The following is a 9,112-nucleotide window of genomic DNA, read 5'->3' as shown; positions in this document are numbered from 1 at the left end:
TTTTGGCCAACTTCTAGCTTCATCTCGATCAATTCCGCGAGCTAGAACTTGCGAACGCTAACTTCTCGGTTAGCTTTTTACTGTTTAAATTTTTGGTTAAGTATCATCTAGTCGATCGCGTGCCTTGGTATCTTATCGTTAGGACGCCTCGATATATACATATATATTATCTACAATTTTTGAAATTTAAATGAAATATTGATTATTCGCCATGCGTGATTCAAAATTAATATTAGCTTTCTATGCTGCGACGTCAACTAGCAAGATAGCCGATACCGAAGGTCAAACAATAAGATCAAACACATCGGATAAATTTTCATTTTTTAAAAATGTTCGTAACTTATTTTTCAAAATTTAATTAATCAAATAATAAACCCGATAATCCTGTTGTCTTATTATAAGCAATTGTCACAGTTTTGACCTTGAAAATAATATTTTCGGGTATTTTCATGACTAAACTGATTGCAAGCATGAAGAGCATGGTCCTTAACATCAACGCAAATAAAACAAAAACGATGGTGTTCGAAGGAAAAAGTGAGAAAACACTATGCAATATTGTATTAAATGGTAAGAGAATTTGAAAAGTTGATACGTTCCTATATATTGGTAGCTTATTTTCTAGGGATGAAAAGATAGATAAGAAATTAGATGGACGCAGAAACAAAGGTAGGATGGTTATTGGTAGAGCAGGCCCCTTATCAAAAGTAAAAATATATCAAATGAAGCTAAAATGGCAATATACAATTCTATATTTGTATCAAATGTACTATAAGGTAAAAGATGGACCTATCAAGAAAACGATATTTGTAAAATTAACGCAATTGACATGAGATTCTTGCGCATAATATGCGGGAAAACTCTGATGGACAAAGTGAGTAACGAGATAATTCTCAAAGAATGTGGTGCAGAAGAGACGCTAGTAAACACATAGAAAAAGAAATGGGTTAAGGTGGTTCGGGCTTGTTGAGAAAATGCCGAATGAACGAATCATAGTGTATCATAGTAAAGTAAATGACAGCGTGTCCAGAGGGAGACCGCGGAAAGAATGGTTAGAATGCGTGAATGAGACCCTAATTAGAAGAGACATAAGAAGCCACAGAAACACGAGAGCCTGCATGAAAAAATGCATGGACGTAAAAGAAGCTAGAGAAGTATGTCAGGACAAAAAAGTACGGTGGCAAATAGTTAATAAAAGGAGTGTCAGTAGAGTGAATGACGCCTGAAACAAAAGACCTTGGACATTAGTGGACCCAAGTGATTGCTAGAGAGATTGATCAGCAACCTGGGTCAAAGCAGTGTTGCGGAACGAACGTATTATTTAAATAAATAACACAGGAATTCTGGATCAATCTACAAATTTCAGATCCCTTCCTCACATTACTCCCCGTACCACCGAGTGATTCGCGCCTACCCCAAAATGGAGATGACTTCACAGAGGTCCGGGGTTCGATCCCTGAGCCGGTACCACAGGAAATTTTTCAATGTACCTTTACCGAGGTTCTGGTGGTTCGGAACCCACCTTAAGCTGTAGGTCCCCCCATCATGTACTTGACTGCAACCCAGTCCGTCAATGATGGGGTAACAACCAGGCTTTGTCCAATATTTCTGAGCAGACTACTCTCATCAGATCACTTGATTACATTTTAAAAATGCGTCCGTGACTGATGATATATACCGAGACAGCCCCGTGCAAAATGATCAAATCAAAATTTAACTCTAACCAAAAATACCTTCGACATGTTGGGCAGTATATGCCTGTGAACACATTTCAACAGAGAAATGTTTTTTATAGCAGAATGCATTTGACTCATTCAACGATTAAACGAACTTACCTGTAAGTGGATTTCTATCGGAATTGTATGAAATAACCTCTTCCAAAAAGATCACTGGTAGTAACCCTACTGTACCTGCCGATGGTGCCAAGTTTTAAAGCTTCAGAATGATTTTACGTGCTCCCTTTCCTATACGGTCCCATTTTGCGAATGCCTGTCTACCTCTCATTACTTTAAAGTATGCCGTAACTTAAAGGGGGTCATTAAATTTATAATTTAGGGCTCAGTGCGACTGCTCTCTTCGGAAGAGGCTGCTTCACACAATCCCGATAGAACTTTACTCAGAGGCAAGTTCCTTTAATCGTTGAATAGTATTTCGCACCTCTTCCTCGAGATCACTGGTAGATGTTTAAAGAAATAGTTACGGCAGTGACATATTTTTTCTTTGTTTTATTCAGAACTTATAGGACAATATGAAATAGAAAATAAGAGCAAATATATAATCATTTTACTAAATTATAAATGAAAATAGAATTATTTTCCAGATTGAAAAATCGAGTTACCAAATATGGTTTTATCACCTACAATATCTAAGTTATAAAACTTCGCGAAGGTTTCGGACTGCTTAGTCCATCCAGCGGTCATACTAATAGTGTCAATGCTTACACCCATATATTTCGCTGATGGAGTAGATGCGTGTCTTGTACTGTAAGCAGAGAACTGTTGAGTATCCACTTCGCTCTTCTATACGATGAATTTTATTCACCGACTTAACGTCTATACACCAACTACTTTATGAGGACTTTGAAGTGATATAAATAAATTCTGCGTCCCTCCTCGAATATTTTTCGTTCCATCAATATAAGTCACTAAAGCTGAAGCAGAACACATGCTTTCTCCACTGTAGAAGGGTATCACAAGTACTGGCTGTTTTTTATTATGTCCTGATGTTTTTAATTTTGCTGGAATTTTAATTTCAATCTTCTCCCCTAGATTCCGCACGTCTCTTAAATCGATTAGAGATAATCTTTGCATTCTTTGACCCGTTATAAGATCGAGTGAAACAATCAATTTTTGCGATATTTTTGCAAGAGAAATTTTGTTATTGGGAACCTATTTCCTTAAAAAATTTAACACAATTTTTAAGTCCCAAGTTGATGCGTATTTGGGTTGAGGTGGTCTTAAGTTGGCTATGTCTTTACAAAATTTCTTAACCCTTGAATCTTGTCCAATTTCAGGGCCTAGAAATTATTTTCTGATAAGTTTCGCTTGAAAGTTGATACTCAGTTCCTGGTTCGAGGGGTCTTGATTCGAAATCAGCTGCAAAGTTTTCTTTTGAACTAATGTACGAAGCAAAAATCCATCAATTGTAGTCTTTACACCAATTTCAAATTTTCATTGTAATTTTACTTAATTTTTGACTTCGTGTTTCTCCCTTACGATTGAGATAGCCAATTGCCGTTGTATTGTCAATTCTTAACAAAATATTACAGCATTGATATTGTTTGGCAAAACCTTTCAGACTCACAAACGCAGCTAAAAATTCTAAATAATTAATATGATTTTCCTTATCATCTTTACTCCAAAAACCATTAACTCTCTCGTGGCCACAGCATGCACCCCAGCCTGTATTAAAAGAGTCTGAAAATATTACTAGACGAAATTTTGGACTCTGTATTGGACTATTAATTGTAAAAATATCTTTGTTTTCCACCATTCTAAATCTTTATTTAAGTTGGACTTAAATTTCATTTTTGCTTCAAAATCATCATCATTGCAACTTAAGGCTTTAATTTTCTCCCGTTCTAAGTCTTTTACGTAAATCCATCCATATCTGGCAGCTTGACAATAAGCACTCAGTGATTCTGCAAACGAAGCGAATTCACGTATTTTACATGTTAACTGACTTTTCGATTTGTTGATAATAAAACCTAATTTTTGAAGTAAACAGATTGTTTGAGTTATATTATCAATGCATTTTTTAGCGTCACTGCCTATTAAAAGTAGATCGTTCAGAGATTCCACTGAAATTAAGCCAGACATTCTCAAATGCGCTAAAACTGGCTTCATTATTTTCGTAAAGACGTACGGGGTGTCTATATAATTATTAAGCTTTTTTAAGATTCAATATAAGACGGTTTGAACCATCTGGTTTTGGAGTAAGAAAAATACTCGAAATAAATTGACCCTGTGTGAACCGACATTTTTGAATGACATCTTTCTCTAATAACATATCTAACTGTCCCGAAATAGGCTTAACCTCACTGTAAGACCAAAAGGTCTCTGTAGGCGGATTATTTTTAAATACAATTCGTGAGAAGGATATCTCATATCTCTCAATACATTTTAAAATCACTCGATCTGCACCAATGGTTTCCCACTGTGCTTTAACTCTTTTAGGCTGCCACCAATGATACTTACTTCAGCTAGTTGTACCTTCTCCGAAAGCTCGGACCTTGGCCTTGAACTTGACTCGTATTCTGGGTCCTGAGTGTCTTGCGGTACCCTGGTTGAGGTTTGTTGTTCCCTTTCCGTTGCCTGCTCTCTGCCAATGACTGGCGCCGGAAAGGTTGTCGGTGGGGCGGGCCCTTCAAGTTTTTTGATGTTCGCCTTGACGTTGTTGCTTTAGGCAGGGGTTTCAGCTCTTCGCTGGATTTTTCGAGCAATTTTGCCGTTTTAATGTCATCCCCTAAGGTGCTTTTAAGTCACGCATTCAAAGTCCCTAAAATCAACGTTTTTCTTGTGATCAATTCTTCTCTTTGAAGGTCTATTAGGAGTCTGACTATATTGCTAAGGTTTCTAATGAGACTTAATTTGCTGACATCTTCCTTTCTAAGTAGCTTGTTTACCGTAGTACCTAAAGCTGACAAGCATAGAATTATTTTCTCCGGCTTGGACACAAGCCGATTTTCTCTTGTTATAAAAGACTCATCGAGAGGAACTTTCAGTACTTCGGCGTTAATCTTTGGAGGCCGCACCATACACAATTACTAGGGATAGGATATTCTTTAATCAGATTGTCTAACTCTTCTTTCGGAAGGCTCTCTTTCAAGACATCTGCCCAGCGTACGACTACATCCTCATGTATTGGTGGAGCCAAGGCCTTTTCTGCATTCACTCTTTTTCCCATTGCTTCGAAATATTACTTATTTATCATTTTTCAAGTGAATTTATCTTGGCTTGGACCCTCTGCTTCTTCATCTTTAGATGTGCTCGCCGGAAGCGTATGCTCTTGTACAGGGGACCTCGTGTCATCGTTAGGACAAGGATCTTCGTCATCTTCGGATAGATCATCATACGATTTTGACATGAAATCGCTCGAAATTCTCGATTCAGATGAGCACGAAGATTCATCTACAGCCATGTACAACAAAAAATAAGGAAGATTCAATTAACATCTTGATGTTAAGAGACAAAATTTATTTAAACATTTGTTTTCAATAACAAAACAGGTCCCGAAGCATCAAAAGATAAATGCCTGCGTCTAATCATGAAGGAAAGCACTCTTTTATTTCAAATTTCATATCATATATTTTTCGCAAATGATTTAAGTTCCTATTAAATTTTATTTAAAACTAATAATAAACAAGTCAGAAACCTAACCTAACAGGGTCTTACTTACATCGTCGTTGATAACGACGCCTTCTTTTATTTTCCTTCTTTAACTTCTTTTCTATTTTTTTTTTATTTTTTCCTGATCTGTCTCTCATCCTACATGGAGCGCTTTCTTTTAACCATATTCTCAAACACAATTATTGTAATCAAAATTAGAATAAAAAAATATTTGTGACTTTTATCGGCACAAAGGAAGGAATAAGAGGTGGATAGGCATCTGCATAATGGGACCGTATAGGGAAAGGAGCCCGTAAAATCATTCTAAGGCTTTAAAACTGTGGCAAGATCGGCAGGTAAAGTAGGGTTACTACCAGTGATCTCGAGGAAGAGGCGCGAAATACAATCTAAAATATTCTAGCATATTCTGAAATTGTATAGAAGCGTAAAAATCAAGTTAGAGACCTAGCCGGTACTGATCCGAACCGGGCTCTGACCGCATATCTGCTAAAAACGTTAGGTTAAACTAGAAGGATTCAGGCTCTAATTCCGACAAAAACGCTTTCAGATTATCCGGCCACAGAACATTATAAAAATGTTGCTTTCAGCGAGCTATTGGTAACTTTAAGGTTCTCTAAATGAGCCAGGGTTCAGAGTATTACAGAATACGTTCAGAAGAATGATTATTGTGATGTCATATGTTTGTAGCATAATGTTCTAGGGAATAAGACTCCGCAGATATTATCCGTAAATTACATTCTCATCAGAGAAGGTATTATATTTGTATAAATTTGACCCCCACCTCTGTTTTTATCAAATTTTAACGTTTTGATAAGTGTATGTCTGTTTTCACTATAACTTTTAAAAAAATCATTCAATAAGATTAGCCATTGATAAACACTTTTAATGTCCTAAAATAAAGTTTAAGTGCATTAGCTGGTCATTTCGGATAAAGATTCAAAAAGTGAGCAAGTTTTGAATTTTTTTTAGACTACTTTTTTCCAAGTTTAAACTTTTTCTATTTTTCTTGTTCCAATAGACTCAAGAATGTTACATCATCGCCTTGTTGTATTAAACTTTTTATTTTGTATGTATGAAATTTTCGTAAACTTTTCTTAATTATCATATACAGTTGTAAATAATTTCCTTTACGAGTAAGTTTAAACAAGCAGATTCATTTAGTTGATATTTAAAAAATTAATTTTGCATCTTATTTTAAAGCTAATGATAAAGAATATTGTTTACCTTTCAACTCGTAATACCAAATAAGGGTGATTTTGAATCAAATTTACAAATACGTATTTTTTCTCACGAGAAATATGTGTTGAAGTTCAGGGAACGCTGAAACTCTGAATATTATTCTATTAAAAGAGAGAAAGATTCATTTATTTTTTTCTGAATTTGAACAAATTTACAGGCGATACACATGAAAATTCGAAAAAGTGCGTACACCACCCTAATCAGTATTTCATGTACTATAATTTCTAAATTATTTCAACTGAAATTAAAACATTGTTTAAAATTTCGATTTATTCATATATAATTTTTTAAATCTGAACTTAGAATGTTTAGTCAAGATTGAACTATTCGGTGGAAAAATAAACTGCTTGTTTAAGAATGTTTTTGTTGAAAATTCAATATTTTTGTTGAAAATTTCCCCATTTTGAGCTAAGAATTCATCTTTTAAAGTCGAAATGTCCCCTTTTTGGTTAAAAAATAAAAGTTTAATGAAAATTCAATTATTTGGTTGTTAATGACATTGATTGATTTTAAAAATGTCATCTGTCAAAATGCAATCAATTGGATGAACATTTCTTTTCAGAGTATCATGAATTCCCTTCCATTCTTCTTAATTGACCCACATTTTAATGAAAGTAATGGAATTGCATCGATTCTTTCCAATTCATTTCAAATAATTTATGTTTTATTTTAACCTTTTTTTAAATTAACTCTAAATTCTTATCAATTATTCCTGAATTCATATAAATTCACATGGAATTCTTATGGATTTGATCGAACTGCTTTACTAGAAATACATCTTTTTATTAATTATTATTCTTCTTTATTCATATTGTTTCCCCTAACGTTTTACATGACTTCCATTCCTCACAATCTTTCCGCTTATATATATATATACATATACACACAAACGCACCTTAATTCACTTAACTCTTACATTACCATTACTTACAATCTTAAAGCTTCTAATCTAAGCGACTTCCGTTTCATTTTTCTTCAACTTTTTTATACCTCAATTTGCCTTTTTTCACATGCCTTCTTTCATTTTCTCTCATTCGCTCCTCTAGCACCCTCCAACTCCTTTATGCATTCTCCTCCTAATCCATCCTCTCCTCGAACTTTAACCACATTCTCTTGCCAGCTTCCTTTATCATCCATTCCTCTCCTACATCCTTCGTGTACATGCTCCCATGATTCCTCCTTTCATTAACATATTTTACACTTCCGGTATTCTTCTTTTTCTCAATACATTCCCTCCCTTACCTCGTTTCCCAATATAAATCTTCGTATTCTGATCCAGCTTCCCTCTCCTTTCTTGCCAATTCTTTATAGCCTACTCCAGTCTCGTTCTCTATTTCTCTAGCATTTAAGAACTCCTTTCTTTCTTCTTCCCATCTCGTTAATTCGATCTCCCTTTTTCTACTCTTTTCTACCTCCATCAAACACTTTCCCGTCACTCCGTGCCCATTCCCTCGCCTAGATTTTTCTCAAATTTCCCCTCCTTTCGGATCTAATATCTAACTTATATCTTTGCGCTTCTTCTCGAACCATATACCCTGGCATCCTGCAGTCTGCCCCTAGTTTCCGCCTTATATACCTTTCTTGTAAATTCTTAATATCTCCTTCGTTAAATCTTCATATCTCTACTATATAACCTAATACTGGGCATACCGGCTTATCAAAAGACCAAATCCTTCTTCTCCAATTTTTGTATCCTTCTTTTTTCTATTCCCTATATCTGTTTCATAACCTTTGCTGCTTTTTTTAATCCTTTTTATTATATAAACTCTATGATCTTCATTAGTTTGCAAGATATATATCAAATATTTAAAGTCTTTTACTACTACTAACTTTATTCCCTTCCATCTCTTCGTCCGTTCTTTCTTCGTGGCCGCTTCTTTTTGAACCTCATTATCTTTGGCTTTTCCACATTTAAATTCGGCTTTTTCTTATTAAAGTATTTCTCTAAGCCTGTAATTAGGCCCGCTATCCCTTCTTCATCCTCTGCTCTCAACACTATGTCGTCTGTGTATACTAGTGTATATATTTTCTTTCCCTATCTTAACTCCTTCCCAACCTTTTCTCCTCATTCCTTCTACCCTGATTTTTGTCTCTCTAAAAATTACTGATACTCTCTTCATTAATCCCTCTCTTATTCCCTCTTTTACCATAACTTTTTCTATTTCGTTTTGGTCTAATGGGTTAAACACCGCCTTTGAGTCACGAACATTGCTATCATAGCCCCTTTCTCCCTTTTAATCCTCTTATTTAATAGATAGTTCAAAACATATATGTTGTCTATTATTTCTATTCCTTTTCTAAACACTGTCCAATTCGATGGTTCGATCTTTTTTTCTTCAACTTTTATCTCCAATCTCTCCGACAATACAGTTACATATACTTTATACAGTATTGGCATCAGCGCCACACCCCTATAATTTTTACACATTCCTCTAGTTCCTTCCCTCCATGTTTGCATACCTCATTTGGCATCTCATCTATACCAGCTGCCTTTCCAACCTTCATTATTCCTGAAACCATAAATATTT

The sequence above is a fragment of the Belonocnema kinseyi genome, chromosome 6 (assembly GCF_010883055.1).
Source record: "Belonocnema kinseyi isolate 2016_QV_RU_SX_M_011 chromosome 6, B_treatae_v1, whole genome shotgun sequence".
Taxonomy (NCBI): domain Eukaryota; kingdom Metazoa; phylum Arthropoda; class Insecta; order Hymenoptera; family Cynipidae; genus Belonocnema; species Belonocnema kinseyi.
Note: the sequence above shows the minus strand (reverse complement) of the source record.